Raw genomic sequence first — 26006 nt, 5'->3', positions numbered from 1 at the left:
GTTCTCACAACCGCTGGCCGAAGGTGCCATCGGCCTCTTTCCTTGACCCTCGGTTGTAGAGGATGAGGCGGTGCCGGTAGTGCCTGAGGGCGGCCGCCGCGGACTCGCCGAGGCCCGCCCCACTGTACGCAGCGGCCCCACGCACAGACCCTCGCGTGGGCTTCCGGCCGCAGCGTCGGCGCGGGCCGCCGGCCCCGGGCCCGTTCGGCGTGCAGACCGACGCGGGCTTCCCCGGCTGGAGGCGGGGCTTCTAGCGCGCGCGGGCGGGCGGGCCTCGAGGGGCGGGGCCTCGGCTGGGGCGGGGCCTCGCCGGGCAGGCAGACGGGCGGGGTTTCGGCGCGGCGAAGCGGCTGGGGCGACGGCAGGGGGAGGGGAGCGGAGGGGGCCGGCGGCCGCGGGGAGCGAGTGAGTCACCTGACCGCTGCCCGCGCCGCCAGCCTGGCTTGCTCGCCGCCGTCTGTCGGGCCGCGCCGCGCCTCAGCTCCGGTGAGTGGCTCCGCGGTCCGGCGGCTCCGTCCCCGGGAGGGCGCGCGCGGCTGCGCGCAGGGTCGGGGCTGAGGGGTGGCCCGCGGGCGGCTCCGGGAGCGGCGTCCCCGGCACAGCTTTCTGGGCGGGAGGGTTGAGCGAGGCCCGTTTCTGGAAGTGTCCGCGTCCGCCGGAAAGGGCGACCGTCCGCCGTCGCGCGCGGCGGGCGGTCAGCGCTGTTGTTTACCGCCCCTGCCGGACTTTCCCCGGGGCGGGCCGCGCCGGCGGCTGTGGGTGCGCCGAGCCCGCCGCCTCCGCCTCCGCCCCCGCCCCCGCCCGGCCCGGGGTCCGAGCGCGGGGCTCGGCCGCGGCTCCGTATTGTCCTCCAGCCTCCCCCCCCCACGCCCCCCCGTCCCAGCGCGCCCCGCAGTCGCGGCGTCCAGCGGGCTGTTGGCGCTGCTCTTTGGAGCCCGGGAGTGTGTGTGTCCCCTCCAGAATCCACGTCAGAAAGGCCAGGTTGGTGGTTTGAGCAATCCTAGCACCTGGCCACGTTCGGTGGACTGGAGATCCCACGGCTCTCTTTGTTGGCGTTTTGCCCACACGTTGTAATTGAGACGCTGGCAATATGGTGAGAGCGGTTATGGGTTATAGAGTACACCAGCTTTGTGCTTGTCGTCGAACGTGATACAACTGCTTTCTCCTTACACGGCAGTTTCTTGGCATTGAGGATTGTACCAGAATGCTTTTAAATGCAGCGGGCCTTCTGTATTCAACTTGGGCTCCTTCGAGGAAGGGTGTACTAGGAGTTGTGGAAGAACGTTTGTGTGTGTGTGTGGGTGTGTGGGTGTGTGTGTGTGGGGGGGTGTGGTGGCAAGCAAGCTACAATGCCGTTTTTACAGGAACAAAGACTTGGAGACATACTAATCTTTTGGGAGAATTCTTACCAGAGTTGGGACTTTTACCCCTGGAATATGCCGGGTTTGGGTTTTTTTTACCCAGTAGTTTGCTCATTTGTTTTAGCAGTACTGGTTACGCATTGACTTGTTAATGCAAGGCCAGTAGTTCGAAACCACCAGCCGCTCCACGGGAGAAAAAAAGTGGCTTTCTACTCCTGTAAAGAGTTAGTCTTTAGGAGTAGACATCTACTAGATGGCAGTGAGTTTGGTTTTGTTATGACTGTAAGACACAGAGGGTTTGCATCTTAAAGATAGTTTTCAGGCAGTTCAGGAAGATAAACTGGTGTGTTAGTGGCCTTAACTTGGGTGCTTCACATGGTCAAGCGGAGAAATGGGAAGAGGTCAGCTTCTTCCTGGTCTAGGGCAGTGGTGCAATAGCCTGCTGGGCGTGGAGGTGCTCGTCACTTCTGCCTTTGGAGACCTTTCTGGAGAAAAGACCTGGTGAGTCAGCCTTGATGGTGGAGTGTCCTTCGTGTAGTGATGGGTTTTATTGTTGTATAACCTCTGGCTGCGTCAAGTGGTTTACCATGGTTCAATAGGCTAGTTGGCTGACAAGGTAGGATGATAACATAAGAAAGTTGGGTTGCTGAGTCATTCACCCCAGCCAGAGAGGTAATTAGAAACAGCTGGTGCACATAGTGTAGTGTGGTCACATGCCTCCACTATAAATGCTAGAAGCTCGCACTCCAGAGGGGGTTTGCTTCAAAAGCTGAAGGGGACCTAGAGGGAGGTGGTTTGTTTTGATGCGGATCATCGGTGGGTGAAATATACACACACTTTGAGGAAGTGACCAAGTAAGTAGCTGGAGGCGGTGCTTGAACAGGGTGCAGGCTGGGACCTGGGACAGAATCTGTGCTGCTTGCAAACCATTGTAACAGAACACTTGCTTGCTACTCTTACTCAGCACCCTAACCCCTTGCCTTTTGGATTTTTGTTGTGTGGTCTATTCATTTCAAAAAGACTGACTTTGTTCTTCATAAATGATTATGAGAACACAGAAGGGACCTGCCTGCCTTTCAGTGTTCTTAGCCCTTGGCTTTTCATGCCTACAGCTGTAGGCCGTGGTGGCAGAGTCTTGGTGAGTTGATTCTGTCTCGTACTCACCTAGAAGACAGGGTAGAACGGCCCCATCCTCTTTCTAAGGATGAAAATCATGGTGGAAACAGACTGCCTCATCATTTATTAGGAACTGACTGGAGGATTCAGACTGAACTGCAGACTTTTTGGCTGGCGACTTAGTGTGTAACCACTGTGCCACTAGGCTTTCAGCGAGTGGAAAACCCACTGCCATCAAATCATTTCCGTTTCAGAATGGCCCTTTATATGGATATTGAGGCTGTTTATCCTTTATTGGAGCGCACAATCTCCGTAGTCCCTCAGAGTAGCTGGGGACTATGAACCACCAGCCCTGAGATCTGCAGCCCAAATGATTACCAGGCAGCGTTTTTATTGATCTAAAAAGAGTTTTTGTCTATGTGAGGCAAGCCTTAGTATCTCTCTCCTCATGTTCTGTCTGTGATGCTCTTGTGTTTACATTCTTGGATTGTTACATCTTGAAGTATGACTTTTCTAGGTTTTAAAAATGAGCAAAGAACCTAAGAATTGCTATGTTCTGTTGTAAACTGTTTATAAATTAAAATTGTTTGGTGGTGGGCTGGGAGGGGGGGGACCTGAGTCCTGAGTTGATTAATAGACTTTGTAGGCTAAGGAATGACTGTTAGAAATATGATTAATATTGTTGGTTTAAATTTGGGACTATAGACTCATTCATGTATTTTGAGGCCTTAGTGTTTATAGGATAGGGTGGAAGATAATTGTGAAGAAAATATTAAAACTGATTAGTAGGAATTTACTTGTTTGGAAAATAGAACCTTAAGTCTCCAGATGCAGACTAACAGTAGTACATGAATATTATAGAATGGAGAACTTAAAAGAGTTTATTAACAACTGCCTAATAACATTTTTTACAGGTGAAGTACTTTTTTTTATAACTTCTGATTTGTTTTCAAATCTCTGACAGTGTTCCCCATATTTCATTTAATGTTTCATTCATATATCTATTTTTTTATGCTTTACAAATGAGGCATGTTAGTGTAACTTTTTACTACCTTATTGGTGGATGTCGGAGATGGAAACAAATATTGCCAATTATATTTTATAGCAGGGGTCCTCAAACTTTTTAAATAGGGGGCCAGTTCATTGTCCCTCAGACTGTTGGAGGGCTGGACTATAGTTTAAAAAGAAACTGAACAAATTCCTACGCACACTGGACGAGTTGACTGCTAAGCAGGACAGGCAGCAGTGGCAAAAACACCCAGTGGACTGGATAAATGTCTGTGGCCTGCGGGCCGTAGTTTGAGGACCCCTGTTTTATACCATCATATTTTGAATTTGATTTAAACTAAATAGCTTGTTTACTTCATACGGTCCTTATGTGAAGTGTACAAAATTGCTGTCCACTTGACTCATGACAGCCTCATGAATGTCAGTAGAACTGTGCCCAATAGGGCTTTCCATGACTGACTTTTCCGGAAGTAGACTGTCTTACCAGATGTGCCTTAAACCTCCAATCTTTCAGTTTGTGATAGAGTGTTTTAACCATAGTTGTAGTGTGATAGACAAAATGGTGCAATGGGAACATCCAAATGTAATATATATAATGGAAAGGGCCCTTTATATGACAAGGAACCTTGGTGGCACTGTGGGTTAGGTGTGGGTAATCTTTGAGCTGAGAACAAACTGCCAAATCATTCCTTCAAGGAGCCAACTGGTGGGTTCAGACCCCAGACCTCCTTCAGTCTGTGAGCACTTAACTACAAAGGTGCAGCCAGACTCCTTCAGAACTACTTAACGTGATAGGAAACAAAATGAAACCAAACCCAGTGCCATGGAGTCAATACCGACTCATAACGACTCTGAGACAGGATAGGAGTGCCCTGATGACTTTTGGAGACTATTTTTACGAAGCCCCTGGTAGTTTCTAACTGCTGACCTTGCAGGTCGCGGACTAATGCATAACCACTACAACACCTGGGCTCCTAAGTGGTTAGAACAGTGTGTCACATAGTTTGAAACATAAAAATGTTATCATCTGTTATCCAGAATCAAAGTGCTTGATTCACAGGAGCCTCTATGAGCCATTGTAGCCATTGATCACAAGACATGAGAATCTGTGGGTGTGCAGCTGCTCATTGCTGCAGGGAAAAACTCATTTAGTAGCACCATCTCTTCTAAGAGCAAGGAACACAGGACATTCCTTTAAGTAAAAAGCTGTGTCCTTTGTTCCTTGCTCTTAGAAGTTGGATGGTTGAGATGATGGCACAATCTCAGCAGGTTTGCTGGTGTAGTGTGTTATAAATTGGGTTGCTAACCACACAAGGTCAGCAGTTCGAACCTTCCAGCGGCTCTGCGAGGGGGAAAAAATGAGGTTTCCTGCATCTGTAAAAATGTACACCTTCAGCAACCCCCATAGGGCAGTTCCACTCTGTCAAGAGGGTTACTGTCAGAATTGCCTTGATGGCAATGAGTTTGTTTTGTTGTTAACACTCTCAGCAGAGTGCTCTGGAGACAATTAGCCCAGTGGGTTGGAATTGGCATTTGAAATAAAAAAACACCTGCTACTCCTCATCTAGTGCCTTATAGTTGATATTGTGGCCCAGCAGGTTTAGGAAAATTGGACACATAGCTGAACTGGAGTTTTGTTGATTCTTCTTTGGGTGTTTCATCCATTCTTTTGCAACATCTAGTCACTGCCATTGAATCCATTCTGACTCAGCGACTCTATAGGACAGGCTAGAACTGCCCCTCTGGGTTAGTGAGACCATAAATCTTATGGGAGTAGAACACCTTGTCTTTCTCCCACAGAGCTTGTTCCAGCTGCTGACCTTACGGTTAACAGACAACTCAGTGTGTAGTCAATCCCACATCACCACCAGGCTCTCTTCAGAACACTTGGAATGTACATTAACTTGCCACTTCTAATTGCTGACATTATCTGTGATAACATGAAAAATGTTTCCATAATAAACTGTAGTTGTGCTTATCACATGGCCTCTAACTAAGCACGTTGTTCGTCCTGTGGTTTATATTTAAAAATATAACCCATCTCCCTGATTGACACATAACCACCCCCACACCCCAGGGGGACAAACAGCAGAAACCATGGGGGAAGGGAAACAGTGGTTGGTATAAGATAAGAAAACAATAATAATTTATAATTTATCAAGGGGTCAGGAGGGTGGGAAGGAGGGAAAAAAGAGAAGCTGATACCAAGGGCTCAGATAGAATGTAAATGTTTAGGAAATGATGGCAACATGTACAAATAATGCTTGATGCAGTTGACATATGGATTGTTTTAAGAGTTGTAAGAGCCCCCAATAAAATCTTAAAAAATAAAATAAAAATTTTTAAATGTCATACATTTGACCATCTGGTCATCTGGAGAATGGATTTTTGGATGTTGAAGTTGTGTATCTTCGCTTTTATGTCCCATGGCACAATAAATGTACCTTTGCCAGTTTTTTGTTCAGTGAACCATTGGTGACTGTACAAGGTGGTGTAGTAGGGGTTCATTCTAGATCGGTAGGTTTGAAACTTGGGAGAGTTTAAGTTAACTGGGGAGAGTTTAAGTTAACTGAAGGAGAGCATTATGTATTATGTTAAGAGTACAGAGTTGAAATTGTTTTCATCATGAAGACTTCTTTCTGTTTTTGTCACTGGTGTGGTTATTGAGGAAGCAGCTGGATTTAAATCATTTTATTTTGCCTCTTGAGATAGAAACCTTGTCTTGTAATTTATTTTTGTCTGTGATTGACTTTGAATTGAATTGAACATAGCATAATTTGGGGTGTGTACATGTGAAAACCTCTATATAAGGGGAACTTAAAAAGTTTGTGGAAAAATTCTATTATCTTTTGGTTCCATTTTTTCCATGAATTATTTGAAGCTCCATACACATTTAATATTTTTTTTCTGGAGTGTTACCGCAATACTTTGTTTTATTTAGGATCGGGGCAGTTTAGAAAATATTAAATAGGATTATAAAAACTGCTTTCAAGTAAACAAGTATCAAAGGAATAGGCTTGCCAGGATCTTGTTTGCAGGTGTGGAGTAAAGTTGGCTGGCTGCTAAGGATTCCTGTCTGTACACAATGCAGAATACATTAGCTTAATGTAGCAGAAACTGCAAATCATGGCCTTTAAAGGGTGAATTTAAATCTTTTTCTTAATGACTTAGGAAACTCATTCAAAAGAATAACTTTAATAGTGTTGATTAGTAAATTAATTATTCCCCGTTTTTACATGGTAAATAGGTTTTCGTTGGTCATTTCTTAGATTTTATGAGTCATAATGATCAGTTTCATTCCGCATTAAAGTAGAATTGCACTAAAAAGCAACTTCCAATAGTGTGGGAGTTTTTTTGGTTGGTTTTGTTTTCCAGTTTCTGTATATCCTGGACATAAGCATCTTCCTGCCCCCAAGGATGTAGAGTAAATGGTAGAGTAAGGGCAAAATCTTTGGCTCACAACTCCCCTCTCTTTTTTTTAACCCAACAGTTTTTGGCACATAATTTACATGTCATGCAATTCAACAGTTTAATCATTCAATCATAACAAGGGCATTGAACAGTCACCACCCCATCAATCTTAGAGCATCTCCCTGTTTCTTACAAACTTCTCTGCCTTCTGGACCCCCTGGAGGAGATGGTTTTGCCCTAAGGACGTGAACTCTTTGGGCCAGTGTTTTTGCTAGTGCATGGGGAAATGGACCCTACTTCCTGCAAAATGATTTCCTCTTCTATCTATCTACCTTGCTTCTGGTGTCTTTTTATGCTTAATGCCCTCCTCCTCTGTGTGCCAGCATCTTTAGCAAGTCAGCGAAATCAGTGGAGTTACTCATCCACTCATCCATCAGGGACTCTCTTACAAAATGTGTAGCTGTAAAAGATTTATTAATATGTAATTTATTAGCTTGTAATTTCAGAGTATGTGGTTTTTGGGAAGACCGGTAATTTTGTTGATGACTGTTTTGCATTTGATTATTTTTAAAAATGTAAAATAGTTCCCAGATCTTGGAAAAGGCCTCTGTTCATTTTCCAAATACTTGCTGTCTCTATGTATATACTCAATGCTTAGAGATTCACCCCTGGATAGGAGCCATTACATGCTCAAATTAGAAGTATGAAAAAAACCAATGGCCTGTTTCATTAACTCTTTACCTTACATTATTAGTAAAGTGCTTTTGAATTTTGCCAAGCTAAATATTTGCTTACATGCTGTTATTTAGAGAAATCAGAGGAAATTCCAGTTAGGGATGAGTCTGTAGCCATTATGCTGTTTTGCGTACTTAAACGTGTCTTTTTGGTAAAGGACTGTCCATTTATCTTGATCAAATTCTAGGTAAGTTTCCACAGAATATTTTTTTCAAGTGGTTTGCCTCTGAGGTGTGCTTGCTGTTGTTGATGGTCTGCTCTGTCTATTTCAGACCCTACGAGGGCTGGGACCCTTTAACTGGGGAGCACACCAACAGCCCTACTACCTAGTGGTGCCACTAAGGAGCTTGGATAGCGAATGTGCTAACCTTCTGCTGTCTCCCAAGTACCTGTTTAGAAATGTACTTCCCTCTTTGTGAGTTAATTTTGGACAGTTCTCCATTCCCTTGAGAGGGGCCAAAAAATGTGCTTTTAGGTTTTAAGGCACTTGTTCTTCTGTCCCTGTGCATGCATGCAACCCATGTCCCTGAACACTCACACCACACAAACAAAACTCAGCACATAGTGGATATCAATAGTAGGGAGTTGTTAATTTCATTTCAGTATTTGAAGCATATGTTAGGTATTTGAAATTCCACTTAATTTCTGAAATGTATATTTATGCCTTTAAAATTCCATTGACTTTCCTGGATACCAACAATAGAGAATTTTCCAGCAGTTATTCTAATAGACAAGAAAACTATACCTATTGCTTGTGTTAATTGGAATAATAATTACAAACAAAACAAAACAAATTTCTAACTCAAAAACTAACTGCCATCGAGTCAGTGCCAACTCATTGACCCCATAGGACAGGGAGTAGAAAGCACAGTCTTTCTCCTGCTGAGCGACTGTGGTTTCCAGCTACTCACCTAATTAATAACCACTACGGCTCCAACTCATAGTGACCCCGTATGTGGCAAAGTAGAACTGTAATAGCAACATGTCAAATGTTCTATGGGACTGTGGAATCCAAGAAGGCTAAATTTGGAACGCCGTAGAATGTCAACAATGAATACATAGTTTAGTAGGGAAAACAAGTTATATTGGCAGCTCTGTTTGCATGCTTAGATGTGAGGAAGAATAGATAGCGAGAGGTTTCAGGAGGGAGAGTTTGGGCCTGGAAGATTTTAGATGTGTGCTTTTGGAAAGCACCTGGTTGGTGGAAAAAGATGGAGGAGGCAGACTTGTTTTATCCTCGGCTAGTTCCTTTTTTAAGAGCCCTGGTGGCATAGTGGTTATGGTCAGCAGTTTGAAACCGCCAGCAAGCACTGAGAGAGAAAGATGAGACTGTAAAGAGTTACAGTCTCAGAACTCACAGGGGCAGTTCTACTCTGTCCTATAGGGCCACTATGAGTCAACATTGACTCGGTGATAGTGAATTTGATTTGGTGTTTTGAGTTACTTTGAAGACTGCAGAATGGCTGCCACAAGTTTGAGTCTTGTTACAAGTTGATATTACTGAGTTTCTACAAGAAGAAAGATCCCCCCCCCACCATTGTCTAATTGTCTATCAGTGAGAAATACCCTTACTCAAGTGTTTCATAATAGAAACTATCCATCCCATCACTCTTTTCATGTGCCAATTATGCAAACAAGCCCAAGTCTAAATCAGCCATTGTCTAGAGCAGTGGTTCTCAACTCTCCTAAAGCTGCAACCCTTTCACACAGTTCCTTGGGTTGTGGTGACCACTCCCAACCATAACATTATTTTTGTTGCTACTTCATCACTAATTTTACTACTGTTAAGAATCATAATGTAAATATCTCATATGTAGGATGTATTAGGCTACCCTAGTGAAAGGGTTGTCCGACCCCCAGGTTGAGAACCGCTCATCTAGAGAAATTGGACTAATGTAATTGACTTAGATCGATTATATTCATCTTGGCATGAGCTACTGCAGAAACAGTTGGCCTCTGGGAGAGGGTCTGCATGTGAGAACACATGGAAGGTTTGGTTAGAATACAAGGAGGGGTGAATAGCTGTTGGCAGACCATCTACTGGTTTCATCCTTATTTCCTCACCCATATGTAATGCACATGCATGTACTTTAAATGTGGATATCTTTAGATTTGTTCTTTAAAGAGACTTAAAATTTTTTGTCATATTTTGTACACTGATAAATTATTTTTAAAATCAAAGAGATGTTTTACTGAAAAATTTGGAAGTTCCATTTTGTACTAGAAAATCTTATATGGAAGGAATATATTAAAGTTATTTAAACAGTACTTGCAAGGATGGTGAGACTGGTGTACTTTGAACATCTTGTCAGGCGAGATCAACACCTGGAGCTTTAAAGACATCATGTTTGGGTAAAGGACAAAGAAATGGAGGAAGACCCCTTAACAAGATGGATTGACACAATTGTTACATTAACATAGGACTCAAGCATAGGAACCCTTGTGAGGATGACACAGGACCTGGGCAACATTTCATTTTGTTGCATATAGGACAGCTATGAGTCAGAACTGATTCCACAGCACCTACCAACGACAACAACTCTAAACAGCCATCAGTTTCTTGGCCATCCTCAAAACTTTCAAGGAAAGGAGAACATGAACTATGTCTTGGAACTTCTTTGCCACCACTACCCCCACCAGTTGACATTTTGATTCTGACTTAAGGTAACCCTGTATGTTTCAGAGCAGAAATGCTCTTTAGAATTTTTATAGTTTGTGACTTTTTGGAAGCAAGTCACAGATTACTTCTTTTGTTTTAGAATACAAGAGATCCCAATATATAATATAGTATAGTAAATATAATTTAAAGAGAACATTTAGAATAAGTCTTAAAAGGGGAAAAGACAGACATACCTGGATGAGATAGGCCATTAGCAGGAGGTCAAATGGCTTCTGAGGATTTGCATTCAGGGTGCTAGTTAATAAAGCATGGAACAAAAGAAACTCACAAATACATGGTTGGTAGCAGATCAATGCTTCACAGTTATGGGTGGGACTACAGACGAAGGAACCGGACCAGTCAGATTGGAACATGTATATTATGTTAGATAGGCAAGCTTATAATATTGGTGGTTGAGGGCCTTCTGACTGATTATGACTTCTGAGTCTGGGACCCATGTAAGGTCCCCAGTATGGTGATCTCTGTCTGATGTCCATCAGGGACACACCAGCTTGTCTATAAAAAAAGACTGCCCTTCCCTGGACTAGCTGTAGAGGGTTGGAGATAATCAGTTTTCCGAGGCACTCTGCTTCAGGACAAGATTATCTACTTCCTTGGTTAATAATCAAGAGCCCATGTGGCTTAGCCTTAGGCTGCTCACTGCAAGGTCCACAGTTGTAAAACCCACTCCCTGCTCTAGGGGGAGAAAGATAAGGCTTTCTAGTCCTGTAGAAATTTTGTCTCAGAAATAGTTCCCTCTGATGCTATAGGATCTCTATGAGTGGGCATTGACTCAGTGCCAATGAGTTTGTTTTGTTTGTTTTTGGTTAATAATCCCAAAGACAATGTTTTAGAGCTATGCATATAAGGAGGACTTCGTGCTTGGTACAGTTGGACAGTGACAGAGAGGAAGGCCCCCAACAAAATGGGTTGATAAAGTTGCTGTAACACACATTGGAACAATTATGGGATGGTGCAGGACTGGGCATTGTTACTGGAGACTTAATTTATGTGGACACTCTGCAGGTGGATTGGGGGCTGCTACTGCTACCCATAGCCTTTTATTTTTCAAACTGGGGTGCTCAAAATTTAAGCTCTAGTTCAGTTTACCTCATCTAGTATCGCCTTTGTAACTTCCACTTGTTTCTGGGCCCAAAAGACAAGCTCTTCATCTGAAAAGCATGGCCATGATTCTTGAGTGCTGAGGATAGGATTGGTTCAAGTAGAATGCTCAGTGGATGGTCTGGACAGGCCAGTTTTCTCTTGACTCAGAGATACAAGTAGGCACTTTACGTCATTCTCATGCTAGGAGGGAAAGCAGTCTTGTTGGTTAGTCATATTTGATGGGACAGCGCTACACTATAGGGTCACTGTCAGTGGGAACAGATTTGTCAGAGTAGGTTTTCTCTGGGAGCAATTTAAGAGCCTGAAAATGGTCAGGGTGGGTTTCTGAAATGTTAACTATTTTTAGACAGTCTTTAGAAAGACTTATAATCCTGCTGCAGTAAGTTCACTTGTATAAAATGGAACAGCATTTATCTAATTCAGTTGTTTCTCAATATTTGACTTGAGATATTTTAGCCTTTTTTAAAGGCTCATATAATTAATGACTTGACTAAGTTTTATATACTCAAAAGTATATAAAATTGGATCTGGGAATGAGGTAAGTTGAAAGATTGGCAATTCCCATTTTAGAGATAATTTGCTGACTCCCCAAAGCTAAGCATACTAACATAACAACAATGAATTAGAGATTTTAATTTAAGTAAGTATATTACATAGTAGCTCCCAAAGGTCAGGTTATTTTTTTAATCAAGCACTAAATTTAGAACCTACTTGAATTAAATTTTTAAAAATCTGTGATTCCTGTGTTAATCTACCTGCACTGTTGTGTAACTGCTTGCTTTTTTATTTAAATTGTTACTTAACATTTTCTTTTAGTTTTTTGGGTAAGGGGACTTAAGTTTATTATGAGCTAGATGGTGTTCAAGGAGTTATTACACATTTTATGGGCATCATTTTTTGGTTACTTTTCTGTGTTGTCTTTTCAGTTGCTGATCCCTTTGACTCTGAACTAGTTTTAAGGCTGATCTCTGGATGGTAGGTGCCATGGAGTCAGTTACTATTTATAGTGACCCGATTGTACAACAAATAAAGCACTGACCAGTTTTTAGCCATGCTCACAGGCTTTATCATCTTTGGTCCCATTGTTGCAGCTACCATGTGAATATATAGAATTGAGGGGCCTTCCTCTTTTTCACCATTAGCAAGCATGATGCCCTCTAGGGACAGATCCATTCTTGCATGTCCAAAGTGTACACAAGGAGTTACGCTATCCCCAAGAATACTTGCTCCTTTCTTAAAAATCATTTAATTGGAGGCTCGTACAACTCATCACAATCCATACATCCATCTATTGTGTCAAGCACTTTTGTACATTTGTGTCCCTCATCATTCTCAAAACATTTGCTTTCTACTTGAGCCCTTGGTGTCAGCTCATTTTCCCCTCCCTCCCACCCCCCCTCCCACATGAACCCTTGATAATTTATAAATTATTATTATTTTGTTATATCTTACACTGTCCGATGTCTCCCTTCACCCACTTCATTGCTTTTAAAGAACATACTGGTTGTCCATGGGATATTCATTATTGTTTGCCAATCCCATCATTCAAATGAGTCAATTCTTATTAAATTTCATTATTCATTGCTAAGCTTTTGCATGTGTATGAGGTGATTGAAAATACCATGGCTGGGCAGGTGACCTGAAGGTGACTTCTTTAAAAAAATTTTTTTATAACCCTTTAAAGAGGGCTTGCGCAGCAGATTTGCCCAATGTGATGTGTTTGATTTGTCAGAGCATTGATTATGGATCTAAGTAAATTGAAAATCTTAATGATTTCAATCTTTTATCTTTTTTATCATGTCTGTTGGTACAGTTGTGAGGATTTTTGTTTCCTTATATTAAGTGTAATCCATACTGAAGGCTATAGACATTCAGATTTATAAATTTTATAGATAGAAAACAAAATTACCTGAATCTGTAATACTTCATTATGAATTTAAGACATAGGCACTTAACATTTATATAATAAAAGTAGCATTTTGTGAACATTCTCTCTTTCTTGAATTTCCTATATGCAGGTGCATGGTAATAGTTTCTTTTGTAAGAATTAACAACTGAAGTAGTCCCAAGGAGTTAGCAATTGAAAAAGTCCCAGAAGTCCGACTCTTGCACAAGACTCTACACCACTCCACCACCTCTACAAACACACACCACTCCACCACCTCTACACACACACACACACACACACACACACACACACACACACACACACACACACACACACACACACACACACACAGCCCTTGGCAGTTTCCTTAACTTTTCTGGGTTCTGCAAATCACTGTAATTTCTCACAGAAAGCACTAAAATTTGAGGAAATATCTCATATGGTGGATGCTGTTTAGTCCAAAATTCAAAGGTCAGGCAGAGGTAAGCCAGATGCTCAGGCCAGAGGATGTGCTCCACTCTTGGCTCTTCTTGGTTATGAGATCACATCCCCTGCTTCTTAGTGGGCTTATTTTATATGCAGCAGGACGGTATTGCTGGGAATCCTGTGCACAGTTATTCACAGGTCGATCCTATCTTCCCCCACCTTCTTACCAGACATATGCCAGTGGTTCAATTTAATTTCATCAAATATAATAATCTGTTCACCCCTGGACTGTATCTTATTTATGTGCATATGACCTGGGGCCTCTGGCTAGGTGTTTCCAATATATTGATATGCTACTGATCTTAATCAGCTAAGCTTTTTTTCCCAGGCCGCTCCAGAAACAAGGTGTTTTTTTCCTCCCTCTCCGTTGTAGCATATAATTTCTTCTATCCATTACTAGGAGCAGTAACCAAGATAATCATTAAACAAAGAGTATGGTCCAGTTCACACCCTCTACTAAGGTCAGATCTTAATCTCATCTTATTCTTGTTAGTAGATAATACCCTCCAAAATAAGGCTGTAACCACAGGTTTATGAAATCTGTAACTAGCAAAAGGCACAGGGATTATGGCTGGCAGAGCCTTAATACTTTAGTATAACTCAGGTGATATAAACTATAGATTTTGCTTAAATAGTTTAATGATAGGCTACTTTTAATGATATACTAAGTTGATTATATAATTTAAGAAATGTGCATCAGAAATTAATTAGCCTAATATTGTATAATTAGTTAACTTCAGGTTTACTTAAAATACTCAATATGTTTCTGTAAGATTGCTCACTCCTGTCACACTCAGGACATTGGAAGCACTTCTTTTCTGTTTTAGCTCTCTGCCCTCATGCAGCGTTAATGGAAATTATTTCAAATTGCTTGAAATTATTTGGACGTGGCCAAGAAGAACTTTTTAAAATGTGAACTTTGCTTACATTTTTGAATTCTTTAGGCTACAAAGTGTAACACTATAGGAAAGGGTTCTTTCCATTGAAAAGTCTTTAACTCTGTAAAGTTAGCAATAACTTAGGTAGACTTGTGCCATTTTAAATATTTTCTTTTTACTTTGTTGAGATTCTTATTAGGCTTCCTAAATTTCCATTGTAAATGATCCTGAAATTTCTGTATTTTGTCTCATAATTCTTGGCTTTGTACAACTTTATTTTAAGACCAATCAAGTGAACATTAGTAAGACAGGGTAGACAAGAAGGTGAACCTGTAATTGACTATGAGCAACCCTTGAGAAAGGAGAAATTTCACTACCTTTAGACCCACATGAAGAGCTTTTAAAATGCAGTTTTCTTTTATTCATTTCTATAATGCAATAATGATGCTTTAATGATCCTGTGCCAAACACTTTTCTATTAAATGTTCTACGTTTAATCCTTAGAGTCATTCATTTTGTTAACAGCCCAAAGCTGATTCCTATTAGGTGGAATCAGACATAACTCACTCTGATTTTTTATTTTAATTTTTAACCAATTCAGACACTAGTAGTCTCTCCATGATGATCTCTTCTCTTCTGGTTTCGATATTTCATTCCAGTGGCTACACAGAAGTCACAAAACATGCCCACAATTATGATGTTTATTCCATCAGAATCAGCTTGGAAGTAACAGAAACAGTTCAGAAGACAGGAAGTAGATTGCCAATCTGCATGGGGGGGTAGCAAAGACAGCCTTCAGCTCCAGCTGCTGGGCCATTTGCTTTGGTCTTACTGTTCCAGATCTTTCTCTACCATTGTTATAAATACTAGAGGCACCCCACTCTGTCTGGAAGCTTGCCGCCAAAGCTTGAAGGTGCTGAGCTCATGTTCTTTTCTCTTTGGACTACTGCAGCCAGCATTGGTCACCCGATCCGTGCCTTTTTGTACCATCTTGTGTCATGTTTTCATCTGTTACAATTCTGTCTCTTGGGTCTAGGTTTTCAGGACAAGCCCTGGATACAGAACATGGGCTCTGCTTCCAGTTTTTCTTTTTCATCACAGTTCCGTCACCCTCACCCTCTGTGGGATGGGGCTCTTTTAAGCCCAGCAAGGTGGCAGAATTGAATAACCTCAGAAGACTATACCATCTAATTTGCATAATAATTGAACAATCCTTTCAGGGGTTTTATATACTTTATTTGTATAGTGGATTAACCAATCACTTGCAAGATTGTGATAAAGTACATTATTTTAGCAGAACTGCCAACCCAGGGCCAGAAAGGCCATATATAGATTGCTTTATATATATATAAAGCTCTTTCTTAGACACACATAAGTATCTATGAATTTGTCTCTAGTCAACCCAAACTAGCACAAATTGTATTTTGAGAAAATATCCCAGCCAGATCAAGTCCATAAGTCTGATATTAGCCCATATGTCTGATAACTAGTCCATAAATTCCTCTTTAGACTCATGCAGCACATGCAATTATGTCAAATGCAGGAATATAACAGGCCGGTGGGCTAAAAAAAAAGTTTTGTGGATTCAATGGTGGTAAAAGCATTTCAGCACCGGCACAGGTCTCCACGTGGCCCCTCCAGTTCTCGGAGTGTGGTTCTATGGAAAATTTAACACTGAAGGAAATATGGCTGGGACTTACTACCTAACTTATACAGAGGGAATCTGGAAAGCTAGTATTCTATGGTAGGAAAGCCACCACTTTGGTAGGTTAAAATCCAAGTACATTTACCTGCATTAAATATTATTTCCACAGTTTGTCCCCTTAGAGCTATGTTGTCTTAAAGTGAGCACATGTTTGATTATGTCTCCCTGTAGGAGCAGACACTCCTATTTGCTCTGTCTCTTCTCGCCATGGCTTCTAACCCCTCTCATGCTTTCCTCCAATAGTAGATGGGCATAGCAGAGCTTTATCCCCCAGCCTGGATTCAAAATATTTGCCATAAGCCTGAAGTGTTTGGCTTAGCTACACTGATGTTGTCATAAATTTTGCCGTGACAGCTTTTAATGTATAGAAAATAACCATGTTGCCCCTGCAGTTCTTTTGAATTTAATACATAAAACAAAAGGGGGAATTGTGGGAAGCAGAAAGGTTTCTCTCCCAGGTTGTCACACTGTTTGCCAGTACATTGTGAGTTCAGCTGCTTAGTTTTCTGCCTCAAGGCATCAGCCATCCAGAGCAATCAGGCTATTGTCCGGTCCACGGTAGGTGGGGCTCACATCCTACTGGTAAGGATAGTAATGGTTTCCCTGAACAGCCTAGAGAATAAGTCTAGCTAGCTCAAAGATGATCAAGGTTAGGCTGCCATGTTGACTCTAGGATCGCCCATCTTGTCACGTGTGTACATCCCCTTCCTGTTGCTGTAGTGCCTATGGTACAACCCCTTCCTGTGACATACGTGATAACCTGTAATTGGGGGATTGAGGGGATGCAGCACTTGCACGCCCCTAAGTATATATAAGTCTTGGTCAGAAATATACTCCCTCCTGCCTCTTTCTTCCTGCTCTCTGCATGGACCTGGCTGCTGAGATCATGGCCCTCCAGGGGGTGAGCATGCTACCATGGAATGTATCTGACTCCTTTATTTTACTCTCTCTCCTATCTCTCTTATTCCCTATAACTTCAGTATAATCTTTATATATTATTGCCGTACAATTGCACCAGTGGACCCTTGTTATTGCCAGGGGCTGGTTTACTCTGACATGGTTCCTCAACAGGAAGGTGACGCAGAGAGAGAGGCCCACCTCAAAACTCCACATAAGAAGGCCAGGCCCACAAGGAGGCGTTATCAGGCTAGACTCCACTCCTACACCTATTTGTCAAGTTGACATAAATTACATAACTGCCACAGACCCTGTGGAGCAATTATGTCCTACGGGGTTGTATGAGTTGGAATTTACTAGAGGGCAATAAGTTTGACTTTACCCCCAGTGAGGGTTAGAGTAGGTAGCTTCTTTGTTTATGAAGTTCTTTAGCCATGAGGATATAGTGGTTAAGGCTGCTAATCAGAGGGTTACAGTTTGAACCTACCAGCTACCAGGCTGAAGAAAGATGTGGGAGTCTGCTTCTGTAAAGATTTGAGAGATCATTGCGACTGAACTACCTCCACCACACTGAGGCAAAACACGGGGCATGCAATGGAGCAGCGGGGGAAGCAGAGCAAGGGAGGTCCCGAGGGAGTATAAAGGATGGACTTTGGGGCCAGGACATCAGCCTCGTCTGGAAAACACTCCTAAAGGTCAACAAATAGAACTTGAGTTACTAACAGGCTCCCCCCCCCCCTTTATTTTTCTATCTTTTTGTTTTGTTTTTTACTTTTTCTCTCTTAAATTTTGTAGGTCAGTGGCTTTGTTAGTTAGCTTGTCGGTGTTCCTGCCGTCATTGCCATGTTCTTATGTGCCACTTTGGTGTTGTCAAAGCCGTTGGCAATTTTATGCACATACTACTAGATAAGATGGGCTGAGAGGGTGGGAAGTAGAGGAAGGGAGAGGTGTTGGCCAACCCAGGGACAAGGGAACAAAGAGTGGCTCAAAACCAGTGGCAGGGAGGGGGTGGGAAGACTGGGAGGGAGTGACCAGGGGCAAGGTAACTGAGAGAAATTACTGAAACCAGAATGAAGGCTGCACATGGTATTTGGGACAGGAGGAAAGCTTAAGGAAATAGAGGAAAGGAATAGCTGGCAAAGGGCATACAGAGAAGCCTAAATACAGACATGTACTTATGTAAATATATTTATGATTATGGGGGAAATAGACCTATGTGCATATATTTATAGGTTTAGTAGTAGGGTAGAAGGTGGACATTGGGCCTCCTCACACACATCCCCTTAATACAAGAGCACCTTGCTCAGCTAAACGGTCATTTCATGATACCCACCTTCCTGAGATGATCGCTGAAGACAGACGTGTGCATAAGCAAATGTGGTAAAGAAAGCTGATGGTGCCTGGCTATCAAAAGATATAGTGTCTGGGGTCTTAAAGGCTTGAAAGTAAACAAGCAGCCATCTAGCCCAGAAGCAACAAAGCCCACATTGGATGCAGTACACCAACATGTGTGATCATGAAAGGCTGAGGGGACCAGGTTTCAAGCACCAAAGGCGGGGGGTAGGGGGGAAACCATATCGTGAATGAGGGGAGCGCGTGATGGGGATCCAATGCCCATCTGTAGACAACTGGACATTCCTTGCAGAGGTAGTGGGGAGGAGATGAGTCACTCAGGGTTCAGTGTAGCAATAATGAAACTCACAACCATCCTCTAGTTCTTAAACGCTTCCTACCCCCAACTGTCATGATCCCAATTCTACCTTGGAAACCTGGTTAGACCAGAGGATGTACAGTGGTACAGATGGGAACTAAAAACACAGGGAATCTAGGACAGAAGAACCTCAGGACCAGCGGTGAGAGTGGCAATACCTGGAGGGAAGGGTGGGTAGAAAGGGGGAACCGATCTTGAGGATCTACATATAACCTCTCTGGGGGATGGGAAACAGGGAAGTGGATGAAGGGAGATTCCAGGCAGTGTAAGATAAGATAAAATAATTTATAAGTTAAGGGTTCATGAGGAAGGGGGCAGTGGAGAAGGGAGGGAAAAAAGGAAAATGAACTGATTCCAGGAACTTAAGCGGAAGGTAAATTTTGAGAATGATGAGGGCAATGAATGTATAAGGGTGATTTACTCAATTGATGTATGTATGGATTGTGATAAGGGTTGTATGAGCCCCAATAAAATGATTAAAAAACTTGAGAGGTCAAATTGGTTACAACCCATAGGGACCATACGTATAGCAGAACTAAAGACTGCCCAGTCCTATGCCATCCTCATAATCATTGCAGTATCATTATTGCAACTACTTTGTCAGTCCATCTTATTGAGGCTCGTTCTCTTTTTCACTGCCTCTACAAGCATAAAGTCGTCCTCCACAGACTAGTTTCTACTGATAACATGTCCAAAGCATATGAGAGTGTCTCAGTTTTAAGGAACACTGGCTGGCCTTCTTCCAAGACAGAATTTTTGGTTCTTTTTTCAGACTCTGTTACTTGACAACATAATTCAAATGACATTAATTCTGTGATCTTCCTTATTCATTGTCTAGCATTCACATGCATATGACAGGGCGTGACATAAATCCTCAAAGTGACATCCTTGCATTTAGGTTTTTGGTGTACACCCTCCTAAGCCAGGTGTGGGATCTGAAGAATTTGTCAGAGCATTCCTGCATATTGGATACAGACCACACCCCATGGAAACTTGAGTGGTGACTTGAGTGACATCCCATAGGAAGGCCATGAGTCAAGAAGTATTCCGTTCTAATCCTGCCTTATTAATATATGAACAGATCACCCCAAATGGGACCACAACCACAGGTGTAGGGACTAGGATTTATGATACATCACAGAGTGAGCACTGTGGCCAGAAGGGCCATATTAAATAGTTTACTGCACCATTAGCCCCAAACTGGAAAACCTGAATGCCCATCGAATTACTGTATTCTAACATTTGAATAGATAAATTATAGCACATCCTTAAAATGGAGTACTGTACAGCATCATTTTCATTCTACCATCTCCTGAGTTTATTTGTCTTGACTGCAGTGAGGGCTCTTTTGTTTGTGTTTTTATTGATACTGAGTTCACTGTGTGACATGTACGATTATACAAGGGACAAGGTGGGCAAATTTTATTTTTATTGCTAATGCCGTGGTAAATAAGGGTCAGCAAGAATCCAGTTCTCACTTGGAAATCTATCCAGTCTGCACCTTTTTCACATTTCCATTATTTTCCTCACCAGCCATTCCAAATAGCCTTCTCCCACAATTCTACCCCTTTGGGCCAGGTCACTTCATTCATACATACTCTGAACCAGGTCAAAACAATGTAGAAGGACTCTGTTCTGATTCTGAGCTAAGTCATAGTTTACAAAATAGATGGAGTCTTCCTTAACTGCCATGTAGCAGATGCCAGCCGCTGCTGTCGGATTGCCCCTTTTGGACTTAGTAATTCTCTAAATTTTAGAGTTTTAGAGTCTAAAATGACTGACAGAAATTCATGGAGAGTATTCCCACAGTTACCAAAAGCAAAAACAAAAGGCCCCAACAAAACAAAAACCCCACTGTTGATCTGACTCTGGTGACCCTATAGGGCAGGTTAGAACTGGCCCATAGAATTTCCAAGACTGTTAATTTTTACAGAAGCCAACTCTCACATCTTTTTCCTGTAAAGCGACTGGTGTGTTTGAACCTCTGAACTTTCATTTAGCAGCCTTGCCACTTTATTATAACCGGAAAGTATCCAAGGATAGATGAAGTTCAGACAGCATGAAGAGTCCATTATATTCAAGTAGATGGTGTCAGGAATCCAGGGAACTCAGACTTCTCTGGTCAGAGGCTTTTATTTGCTTCATTGCAGAGCCATGATCAATGACATATTTCCCCTTCCCTTCCCGATGTCAGATGACAGGTGTAGCCCCCACGTACGTGCACACATTCCAGTGTCATTGTTAGGGAATGACAAGGATTTCTTTGTTTCCAATATGGAGAAGTCCACGAGTATAGTCACCTTTTGTGTTGTTGACAAAAAATGTTTTAAATGAAGAAGTTGTTTGTCTTTCAAAATCTGTCATGTGATCTCCAGCTTCATTTTTATCACGAAGACTATATTTTCCAACCACCGTTCCTTCTTATTTGTTTCCAATTTCTGCATTCCCACTGTCAATAATCATCAATACATATTGATTGTATGTTTAATCAATTTCAGACTGAAGACATTGGTAGAATTCATCAATTTCTTCATCGGTAGCTTTAGTGGTTGGTACATAAGTTTGTATAATAGTTCTAGTGATTGGATTTCTTTTAATTTGGATATCTATAATCCTATCAAAGATAGCATAGCACTTCACGATAGATCTTGAAATGTCCTTTTTGACATTGACTGCAATGCCATTCCTCTTGATTGTGTCATTCCTGGCATGGTAAACCTTCTGATTCAAAATGGCCAACATCAGTCCATTTTAGCTCACTAATGCCTAGCATATTGATCTTTATTTCATTTCCCATTTTTATAGATTCATCCTTTATACGTTCCAAGTTCTGATTGGTAGTAAATTTTTACCACTGTTCTCATTTTGAGTCATGCCCCAATCAGCAAATGAAGATCCTGAAGGCTTAACTCCCCCAGGTTTTACCCCAGTCACTCTCATTAGATGAGGCCGCTCTTCTGCCTGAGGAGCTCATCCTCTGCACTCTCGCTCGCAATATTCTGCTTCTATTCATTAGGCCTTTCGGTGCTATACATCAGGTTTTCATCAGTTAATTCCTCCGGTGTCAACTGCTGATTTCTTCATAATCTGCTGTTATTCTGGAAGCTTGGCTGAATCCCGTGCACTTTGGGTGACTTGCTGGGACTTGAAATAACTTCCAGCATCGCAGCAACACAGAAGACACCACGGTACAACAGATTGACAGGCAAGTGGTAGTAATTTAACACTAATCTACCACTATTTCCAAATCACTTATTTGAGTACATACTCTGTTGTATGCTAGATTTGCGGTAGAGAACAAGTTCAGAATTTGAGGTGAGACCGGAAGGGGAGGAGCTAGCCCTCTGTAGCATAGGAGAAATCCAGGTTAACTGGTATAAAGGTCACTGGATATGAAGGAGCTTATGCGCATGTTGCCAGAAGGAAGAGTGATGATTGTGGAGAATAGCAAGAGAGGATGGCTTGAGATAAGGCTGCATTAAAAAAATTAATGTAGGTGAGTTAGTTTATTGTGCCAACCTGGCCGATAAACACATGGGTTAATTGAAGGGCAGAGAGATAAATGGCTCGATGAGCCTCACCTTTCAAGTTCTCAGGTCTCTTGCTTTGTGATGGTCAGACCAGGGTGCAGCTGCCTTAGCAGTTCCCTGCTTCAGCTTGCAAGACTGACTTCTTGCAAGCCATTCCCTAGGAGAAGCCAAATGGACCTACCCCGAAGCAGCCCTGGGTGCTGAAGCAGCCATGTGGAGACCCCTGCCAGCGCTGAGATGTTTACACATGCACTGACTCAGCTTTCCTCCTGCAGTCAGCATCATTGAGTCTGTTTTGTGAGATGGAGGAGGACTTTCTGGATTGGTGTGGGAAATATGGATTAATAGGTTAATGTTGGACTTGGGCAGCATTGGGTTGGGATGTTTTCATGATGCTCACTTAACCTTGATATAAAACTCTCTTATACATGAGTTTCTGTGGATTTGTTTCTTTAAAATACCCAGACTAACACAGTAGGTTTTCTGGAACTTCATTTAGACTGAGAAAAACAAACAAAAATCCAGAAGCAGAGAAGGTTCTAGATCTCAGAGAAGCCAGGATGATATGAGACCAAAAGATCATGTGACTGAATTGCTTTCCCACAGAAGAGGGGACCTAGTAGAAATGGTGAATGGGCTGTTTTCTATGAGGTTGGATCCCCGTTATGCTGGTCCCTTGGGGGAGACATGGTTGCAAACAGTGATGGTGACTTGGAAAGCTACTGGTTAGCCCAAAAGACAGGGGTATATAGAAGAATCGATCAGTTTGCATGTTTAATAGTTTTTCCTGGCTGTGCCATATCAAGTATAATGATGTAACATAAACATTAGTTTGATGTAGTCTTAGAAGTTTGCAAAGCAGATGCCAGGTGGTCTGCTATTGAGTCTGATAGACTGTGTACTGGGCAGGGTGTGTCTTGGGGATCATAGAGGATAGTGAGGATACATACCTAGTTTCTCCAGATGATAGGTTCTCCCTATGATTCCTGACACTATTATTTTTTTATATCATTTTATTAGGGGCTCATACAACTCTTAATCACAATCAGTACATCAGTTGTGTAGAGCACAATTGTACATTGATTGCCCTCATCATTCTCAAAACATTTGCTCTCTACCTAAGCCCCTGGCATTAGCTCCTCATTTTTTCCACTCCTTCCTCCCTCATGAACCCTTGATAATTTATAAATTTTTATCTTGTCATATCTTGCCCTGTCCGATGTCTCCCTTCACCCTCTTTTCTGTTGTCTGTCCCCCAGGGAGGAGGTTATATATAGATCCTTGTAATCGATTCCCCCTTTCCAATCCACCCTCCCTCAACCCTCCCAGTATCGCCACTCACACCACTGGTCCTGAAGGGATCATCCGCCTTGGATTCCATGTGTTTCCAGTTCCTATCCGTACCAGTGAACATCCTCTGGTCTAGCCATAATTGTAAGGTAAAATTGGGATCATGATGGTGGGGGGGGGCAGTGGCAAGGAAGCATTTAGGAACTAAAGGAAAGCTGTATGTTTCATTGTTGCTACATCGCACCGACTGGCTCATCTCCCTGAGACCCTTCTGTAAGGAGATGTCCAGTGTCCTACAAATGGGCTTTGGGTCTCCACCCTGCACCCACCCCACCCGCATTCACAATGATGGGATTTTTTGTTCTGATGATGCTTGATACCTGATCTCTTAGACACCTCGTGATTATGCAGGCCGGTGTGCTTCTTCCATGTGGGCTTTGTTGCTTCTGAGCTAGATGATCGCTTGTTTACCTTCAAGCCTCTAAGACCCCAGATGCTATATCTTTTGATAGCCGGGCACCATCAGCTTTCTTCACCACATTTACTTATTCACCCGCTTTGGGTTCAGCAGTTGTGTCGGAAAGTGAACATCATAGAATGCCAATTTAATAGAATAAAGTATTCTTGCATTGAAGGAGTACTTGAGTGGAGGCCCAATGCCTGACACTATTATTGTGTTGATTAGTTCTAGTACTTAATTTTACAGTTACCCATGACTTCATGTGGTATATGCTGAATCAGAAAATTATAGGTTGTGATCCTTAACTTTGGATAAACTTTAACCACATAATGGAGAGATTTTGTTTTAATTTATCACTTCTGAGGAATTCAACATTTCAACTAAGCTGAGGACTTTAAAGATAGAAATAATTTATAGATACAATGCTTGTGTTTGTACCTAAAATAGCCTGTCTTCAAGGTGGAATTCACCCACAGCCTGGGCCTGGTTTGCCTGAACTTTCTTAAAGTTTGGAAGAAAGCAAATTTGAAAGTAATGGAAATCTTTCACTGAATATTTGAAGGTCTTCTATGTTCCAGGCTGAGAGTAAAGTGTCAGTAAAACTAAATTAATACACTGGCGTGGCACCTGTGGGAATATTCTTTTAGAAGAATTAATAACCAGACTAACCCCAACGAGTTGGTGATTAAAGATATCCCAAATGCCCAACTCTTCCAAGAGGCTATTCTGCTTCATTTTTATCCCACTCCTTCCTTGAATATATATTCTCACATTGTTTACTGCATTGTCCATGGGAAAACTGAGGAATTGTCTCATGTGGTGGTGGGTGTTGTTCAGTCCCTGATCCTAAAGTCAGGCAGAGTCAAGCCAAATGCAGGGTCTAGAAGCCAAAAATGTCCAAAATCACAGCAGGTCTTGCTTCTACCAAAGCTCCATCAGGAAATAGAGGTCTGACTTTCCAAGTGATGTGATATTTTGTTAGAACTATACAGTGATATATATCACTGTGTATATATATATATATATATATCACTGTGTATCTCTCTGTCTGTCTCTCTCTCTCTCTCTCTCTCTCTCTCTCTCTCTCTCTCTCTCTATATATATATATATATATATATATATATATATATATATATATATATATATATATATATCTCCCATCTAAGGATGCTGTCTTTAAGTCACACTCTCAACTAAGGTAAAGATGCCCATAAGGTAAAAGATGTGACTTGGTTAACACCCTGTACCCTGTACTAAAGCCAGGTCTTAATCCCTCTAATCCTGTCCATTAGTACAGTAGAGCAGACACTCCAAATTAGGATTGTAGCCACAGGCATAGAGTCTAGAATTATATCACATAAGGAATTATAGCTAGAGGGGCCTTTTTAGTTGACTACCACTTAGCACCTGTTAAGATCTTCTCTGTGTCTTATCCCTATGATGGCCAAAATGGGGTACATATAGTCTGGAGGGTTCACTACAGGCCTTTAGGATCAGGAAGAACATACTAGAACTTGTAGGTTAAAAAGTATTTCTAGTGTTTTCTGTTGGTGTTAGTTGCCACTAAGTTGATCCTGACTTTGGACAACCCTGTATGTTACAGATGAACTACTCCATAAGTTTGCTTAGCAGTAATCTTAACTGAAATAGATAGCCAGGTCCATCTTCTGTAGTATTGCTGGGAGGTTTTAACCAAACTTTAGGTTAGCAATTCACTGCAGTGCTCAAGCCATTTGCACCATCTAG

At 42.1% G+C, this 26006-nt stretch overlaps 1 protein-coding gene across 1 annotated transcript in view; it reads left to right on the top strand.

The window, feature by feature from the left end:
• Positions 1–348: 348 nt before the first annotated feature.
• BACH1 (BTB domain and CNC homolog 1) overlaps positions 349–26006 on the top strand; it is a 46786-nt gene continuing 21128 nt past the window's right edge. Inside the window, exon 1 of the mRNA XM_075542382.1 lies at positions 349–486. The gene's annotated coding sequence lies outside the window, so the exon portion shown is untranslated. The remainder of the gene's footprint in view (positions 487–26006) is intronic.

This window comes from Tenrec ecaudatus, chromosome 2, assembly GCF_050624435.1.
Source record: "Tenrec ecaudatus isolate mTenEca1 chromosome 2, mTenEca1.hap1, whole genome shotgun sequence".
NCBI classification, from domain to species: Eukaryota; Metazoa; Chordata; class Mammalia; order Afrosoricida; family Tenrecidae; genus Tenrec; species Tenrec ecaudatus.
The sequence above is the reverse complement of the archived record's forward strand: the minus strand, read 5'-3'. Positions and strand labels throughout refer to the sequence as shown.